We start from the raw sequence: 7,048 nt of genomic DNA, 5'->3' as shown, positions 1-7,048 counted from the left end.
CAGCCTTCTAAATAAGAACTTGCCAAGCCGTGAGTATACCATGAAGTTACAAAGGTCGTACCTGTAAACCAACCCCCCAAGGCGAAATAGGCGCAAGGAAAGAGTAATAGACCGGACCAACCCACAAAAACGAAACGGTCCCTCCGCAACCAGTCATCCATAATATCAAATAAATCATTTTCATCTTTGGTAAATTTACCAAGAGCTATAGTCATAGCGATCCTCCTATTCAACTACTTCAACCATTTCCCAACACCTCATAGAGCATTTTCAGAGATGGGACGGACCTTGATCATTTATCTCTATTCATTTCTCTCTCTATATATATATAGAATATATAAGTATACTTTCCCTTGTTTTCTAATCGGTTTCGAATAAAAAATCATTTATGGGTCTATTGATATCTAGGGCAAATCCATGAACTCGATGTGGTTATTCCTTATCTATTCTTAAAAATCTTCCAAGTCATCAATCATAAAATCTGCTATGACTCCAAAATCCGATAGAAATTTTTTTTTCAGAACTGTTCAAGAAACAAATGATCCCCTGTTTCACTTCTTATACCTAGCGGATCTTCAGACATATTTCTCTCCTTTCATCAAAGAAACTTATTCTTGAAGTTTGGTTGTGAATTGACTTCTATTTTGTCTAGGAAACTACTGTAGGATCATAGGTTTTCTAAATTTCTATTTCATTTACAGTTTTTTCTTTAGTATTTCATTTTTTTTTATAAATACTATAATAAAAAGAAAAAACTGTAAATGAAAGTTTTTGTCTCATATATATGAATTGCTGGAAAAATATCGTACACATCGATATGAAAAGAAACTATTTGATATGTGAAGACATAATTTAATGTATTTTTCTATTATTTCTATAAGATTCTATCTAATCTTATAGAAATAATAGAAATTTATGGAAAAAAATATGTTTCATTTTAATTTTAAAAAACTTGTTTGGTGGAACTTGAAATTCGTATTAAGGCCCTTCTGAGTAAAGAAAAGGCATAACCTTTTTTCTTAGTTCAGAAACAAGAAGATTTCATTGGAAATATTCAGAGATTCTTAGGGAGTCTAAACGAAAAAAGTCTTAAAAAGAAAAAAAATTGTTCGAATTGAATCTTTATCAAATTTGAATATCAGAATAGTAGATATAAATATAATTCAACGGGTTAGGTCCACTTACTTTTTTTATTTTTCCATTATTGAATTTTACACTTTTTCTTTTTTATTACAAATAGAAACTTTTTCAAAATATCAAGAATCTTTTTATTCTTCCTTCAAATAGAAAGACTATTGCTTTTGAAAAAAAAAGTAAAAAGCCCCTTATCGGATTTGAACCGATGACTTACGCCTTACCATGGCGTTACTCTACCACTGAGTTAAAAGGGCCCTTTTTCTTTCTTTCAATTTCTAAATAAGGAACTAGCATGACTAGTACATATATTTGTTACTGTGTATACTTATTCTATAAATTTATATAAATTATTTCTATAAATTTATATAAATTATATAAATTAAATGATATAAATGGGATTAGAATACATGTACATCAATATCTATTATTTGTATAATGACTCATCAAAGAACAAAAAATTGGATTTACCTAGTGAATAGAATATAGTTAAAAAAAAGAATTGATTAAGATTGGATTTGATCCATATCAAATATATTATTTCAAAATGGATTCTTGAAGTCATTCTAATCATAACACTAAATTCTTTTTATTGATACATAAATGTACTCACAAAATAAAATATTTCATCGAAACATTGATAAAATCGAATCATTGATAAAATGGATTCAATATGTTCTGTCCCTAAACCAAATTTTTATTTTTTTATTGAAAAATTCTATTTTCCAAAGTTTTTTTTCTTAGTATTAGATATAAATCTACCTATCGAATCTTAGTATTAGTAATAAATGATAGAAATGAAGTTTTAACCTCTCGTCCTTTGCAACAAACGAATCATTCCTGTGAAGAATTTTCTCTTTATTGGAACATTACTTCTTTTTTTTTCTTATTATGACTGGAATAAAAAAATTTAGAAATATAAATGATTAATAAAAAATTTCTATGGAATTATGAAAGAACGAAAAATATTTTTTTTTATCGAATCATATCATTATATTGACAATTGCAAAAAACTGTTCATACTATGAACGTAGTATAATGGCGGTCGGGCAAGTATGCCCCCATCGTCTAGTGGTTCAGGACATCTCTCTTTCAAGGAGGCAGCGGGATTCGACTTCCCCTGGGGGTAGGGTGTTACGAAAGGAAGTTGATCAAAAATTTTCAATAAAAACTGAAATGTATTCTTCCTATTGTGCTGGGTCGATGCCCGAGCGGTTAATGGGGACGGACTGTAAATTCGTTGGCAATATGTCTACGCTGGTTCAAATCCAGCTCGGCCCAAGAATTTGCCGATCCACTATGAAATTCTATAACCCATTTATAGTTCTCTGGAAATGACTGATGTGCTATGATACGAAGAATCAAAATATTAAACATATCTAAGGTTATTTCTTTTTTTTCTGTATTCCATATTTCTTTCCACAAATTCAAAATCTTGTTAATAATCGGTATTCATGTCAAGATCTGTAAGTAGAAAATATAAGGAAAAATTGAAAAAAAAAATATTTTTTTTTCATTGATTCAATTTTCAATCGATTTGTTAATAGAATAAGAATAAGAAACGGATTACGAGTAATTTGTGTCGATCTCACTAAAGTGATATCGATATACATATCAATATATAAAAAAATGCGCTTTTTTCATTTACAACAAAAAGGTTCGAATCCGAAATAGAAAAAGAAAAGGTTTGACAGAAACGGTCCGTAAAAATATTTATACAGTACACCCCTTTCCCTGGGATTGTAGTTCAATTGGTCAGAGCACCGCCCTGTCAAGGCGGAAGCTGCGGGTTCGAGCCCCGTCAATCCCGTTGGATATAAATCCAAAAAAATAAAAAATAAATTCCTTTTTTGTGTATTTGTAGGGAATCAAATTGATAAACAAAATTTTATTTGGGGCCCCCCCCTGCTTTTTCATTTGTTTCGCCGAAAAAGGAAGGAAAGGGATTTTGGACTTTCATCAAGAATAAATGTTTTTTTGTTTTATTTAGTATGGATAAAAGATCTTCCTATGTTATACTATTTCATGAGTTGATTTGATAGCTCCAGATTTTGTGATTCATGATATTGATCCGATTTGATATCATTGAAATCCAATTTATACCATTGTTGAAAGATTGAACATTTCTATGGGATTAAATCCCGAATTTTTTTTTTAGAAATTTAAGAGAAATAGAACATAATAAAGATTATGGAAGTAAATATTCTCGCATTTATTGCTACTGCACTGTTTATTCTAGTTCCTACTGCTTTTTTACTTATAATTTATGTAAAAACGGTAAGTAAAAGTGACTAATTTCACTGAAATATGATTTCTTCATTTTTATGAATGATTTAAAAAAATGATCGTACAATCAGCGTAATCCAGATAGTAGAAATCAATTTGATTTCTACTATCTGAGAATTGCGTCCAATTTTTTTTTTCAGATTCTTTTACAAACAATTCCGGTATCTTAGGAAAAAAAGGGGGTAAAAAAAACAGGAATGGTTATTACACGGTCCGCCATTTTCCATATATATATATATCTATATAACCAGGTTAAGCGTCAGTTCATCGAAATAGAAATTTTAAGAAAAATTTGATTGGAATAGGAATCCATTTCTTCTTCTTTTTGATTCCCTTGTTTTTCTCAAAATAGGAATATGGGGAATAATGAAAATATTTGTTTGATTGAAAGAGTATTTTCAATTCCTATAAGATACATAGAATACATTACACTACTAAAATATAATAGAATCAAGATAGATTTTCTATTTGAACTCAATTAATTAGTATTAGTTTAAATGAAATATTTTCATTCAATAGTTTCGAAATTCAAAAATTCAGGTAGAAATCAACAAGGTTACTTGGATCCCTTAACTCAATTTTTAGTATCCCTATAGCCCACTTCTTCCCCATACTACGAGGGAAAGGGAAAATGAAAAAACTACCATTAAAGCAGCCCAAGCAATACTTACTATATCCATGTAAATTTTGTCTCCTATCTCTATAAATATGAAGGAACTATTTCATTATTTTTTCAAATTTTTTATTCTATTCTTTTTTTTGTATTATTCGCTAAAAATACTATACTATAATAGTGGAATTGCTATTACAGAGTCAAAAAAAGGATTCTGGGCTAACATCATTCACGAAAAACAAGAATTCATTCTATTTATTAGTTATTAGAACATCTAAAAAGTTTTTTTTGATTATTTTTAGTAAAATCATAAAACATTAAACATAAAAAAATTATAGGAAGTTATAAGTCAATGAATGTTACTACCAGGTGGGAATATTAAGATTTCTCTTTTATCATTTCCTTAAGGATTTCATAAAAAAAGAATCAAGACAGATTCATTTGCATACTTATACTCTTCTTTCTATTTGAAATAGTCCCTTAAATGTCTCCCAATTCGTTCTCTAAAATAATTAAAAAACTTTTTTTCTTTTCTATTCGATTTTAGAATCAAAACTTTTTAATTTTATTAGAATATAGAATATGAAAATCTAAAGAATACTTTTTTGAATATTACGAAAGCGAATTAGCTAAATTAAAGCTATTAATAGAATTGATCTAAATAAATAATATTGATAAAATGTGGAAGCACTCATAAACTTTAAATTAGTCTGTATAGAAGGTTTTTCTTCTGCCTTTTCTCTACCTAAAAATGGACTTTCCTATCCGACTTATTCTTAATCCAATCTAATAAAAGACCCAGTCAGGAGACAGACACTACAATAGTTGTGTAGTGAACGAACTATCATTTCTAAATTTATGGATTCCTTTTCACTACTAGAATCTTTCCTTGAATTCGAGACAAAAATATTTACAACATTTTTTAAGCTACTGATGCTTATAATTTCGAATCAAACGCAATTCTCAAGACTCCTTTTCCCTCGCTTGCTTCTGTTGGAAAAAAAGTTTTCTAAAAAAACGTAATATAATCTTTCATTTACAGTTTCTTATCGATCAGGCGACACCGGATTTGAACTGGGGAAAAAGGATTTGCAGTCCCCCGCCTTACCACTCGGCCATGCCGCCAATAAAAATATAGATATGAAGTTTTTGAGAATACTCCCCCCTTTTCTTTCTATGAAAAATTGAAAAACAATCTTGAGACAAATCGCAACCGTTAACTATTCTTTTATGAATTATTCTTGAATATTTGAATAGAAATTTTTTTTTCTTAATGAGATCAGAAAATAAAAATTGATACATAACCAATCAATATTGCTTTTTTTTTTAACTTTGTTCATTCTAATAATTATAACAGCAACTTTCAATATATGTAAACCCTAGAATATCAATTTGATCTGTTACACAGATATTATCTAATCGAGTATCTTATCCATATCTATATAGATATAGAATACCAATACTATACGGTATTTTCAAGAAATTATCGTGCTTATTCTTTTTTTACAATTTTCAATAGAAAATTTGTAAAAATTCACACAACATGTTATGTGTTTGTTATCCTGAACAAATATGACTGCAATAAAGTTAGAGACAGATCTATAGCTGCAGTTAAATATATGCATGTTTCAAAAATACAAGCCTTATTACATTACACATAACATACTCTAATCATATTCTCCCCAATTCTCTCCAAAATACTTCACTTCAAAATATATCTTTTCTTGACAATTTCGAATGGATTTTTTTTTGTATCCAATTGAATTTGCTCCAAAATACTTCACTTCAAAATATATCTTTTCTTGACAATTTCGAATGGATTTTTTTTTTTGTATCCAATTGAATTTGAATATGTAATATCATAATAATGATAGAAATGAAATGCATTTTTTTTAGATTCCTAAAAAAATATTGAAATGCCCGGTAGAAATTTCCAATCCTTTTTTTAGATTAGACTTTCGATTCTATCTGTTTGTTTTGTTGCAAATTCCTTCGAAGTTGAGTATCAAATTCTAATAATTCTTTCTCTTTTCATAATAGGTATTTCATACACTAAGAAATATTTGATACACGGGATTAGGTAAGATTTCATGTAATTCAGTATAAAGAATAGAAATTCCAATATTGCTAAATGGATTCATGTGATTTGATGAAGCATGACAGCAAATCGTGGAATATTTTTCGATAAAATTCACGGGGAAATTGAAAATGCTTGGGAGTGAAAATGAAGAAATGTCTACACTACCTGGATTGAATCAGATACAATTTGAAGGGTTTTGTAGGTTCATTGATCGGGGCTTAACAGAAGGGCTTTTTAAGTTTCCAAAAATTGAGGATACAGATCAAGAAATTGAATTTCAATTATTTGCCGAAACATATCAATTATTAGAACCCTTGATAAACGAAAAAGATGCTGTATATGAATCACTTACATATTCTGCTGAATTATATATATCCGCGGGATTAATTTGGAAAAGTAGTAGAGATATACAAAAAACAAACTATTTTTGTTGGAAATATTCCTCTAATGAATTCTCTGGGAACTTCTATAGTAAATGGAATATACAGAATAGTAATCAATCAAATATTGCAAAGTCCTGGTATCTATTACCGTTCAGAATTGGACCCTAACGGAATTCCGGTCTATACTGGCACTATAATATCAGACTGGGGGGGTAGATTAGAATTAGAGATTGATAAAAAAGCAAGGATATGGGCTCGTGTGAGTAGGAAACAGAAAATATCTATTCTAGTTCTATCATCAGCTATGGGTTCGAATTTAAGCGAAAATTCTAGAAAATGTTTGTTATCCCTGAAATTTTCGTTGTCTTTCCTAAATGATAAGGATAAAAAAAAAATTGGGTCAAAAGAAAAATGCCATTTTGGAGTTTTATCGACAATTTGCTTGTGGTTGGCGGAGATCCGGTATTTTCTGAATCTTTATGGAAAGAATTACAAAAAAATTTTTTCAACAAAGATGTGAATTAGGAAAAATTGGTCGACGAAATATCAACC

General features: G+C 29.1%; 1 non-coding gene across 1 annotated transcript; it reads right to left on the bottom strand.

Annotated features, from left to right (window-relative positions):
- Window positions 1-1,319: 1,319 nt before the first annotated feature.
- On the bottom strand, window positions 1,320-1,391 carry TRNAT-GGU (transfer RNA threonine (anticodon GGU)). The gene has a single exon. It is a non-coding gene; the product is annotated as a tRNA-Thr (tRNA).
- Window positions 1,392-7,048: the final 5,657 nt, after the last annotated feature.

The sequence above is a fragment of the Vigna unguiculata genome, unplaced genomic scaffold (genome assembly GCF_037176805.1).
Source record: "Vigna unguiculata cultivar grain cowpea cultivar isolate G323 ecotype 2 unplaced genomic scaffold, ASM3717680v1 ptg000170l, whole genome shotgun sequence".
NCBI classification, from domain to species: domain Eukaryota; kingdom Viridiplantae; phylum Streptophyta; class Magnoliopsida; order Fabales; family Fabaceae; genus Vigna; species Vigna unguiculata.
This window is presented reverse-complemented; position numbering and strand designations above follow the sequence as displayed.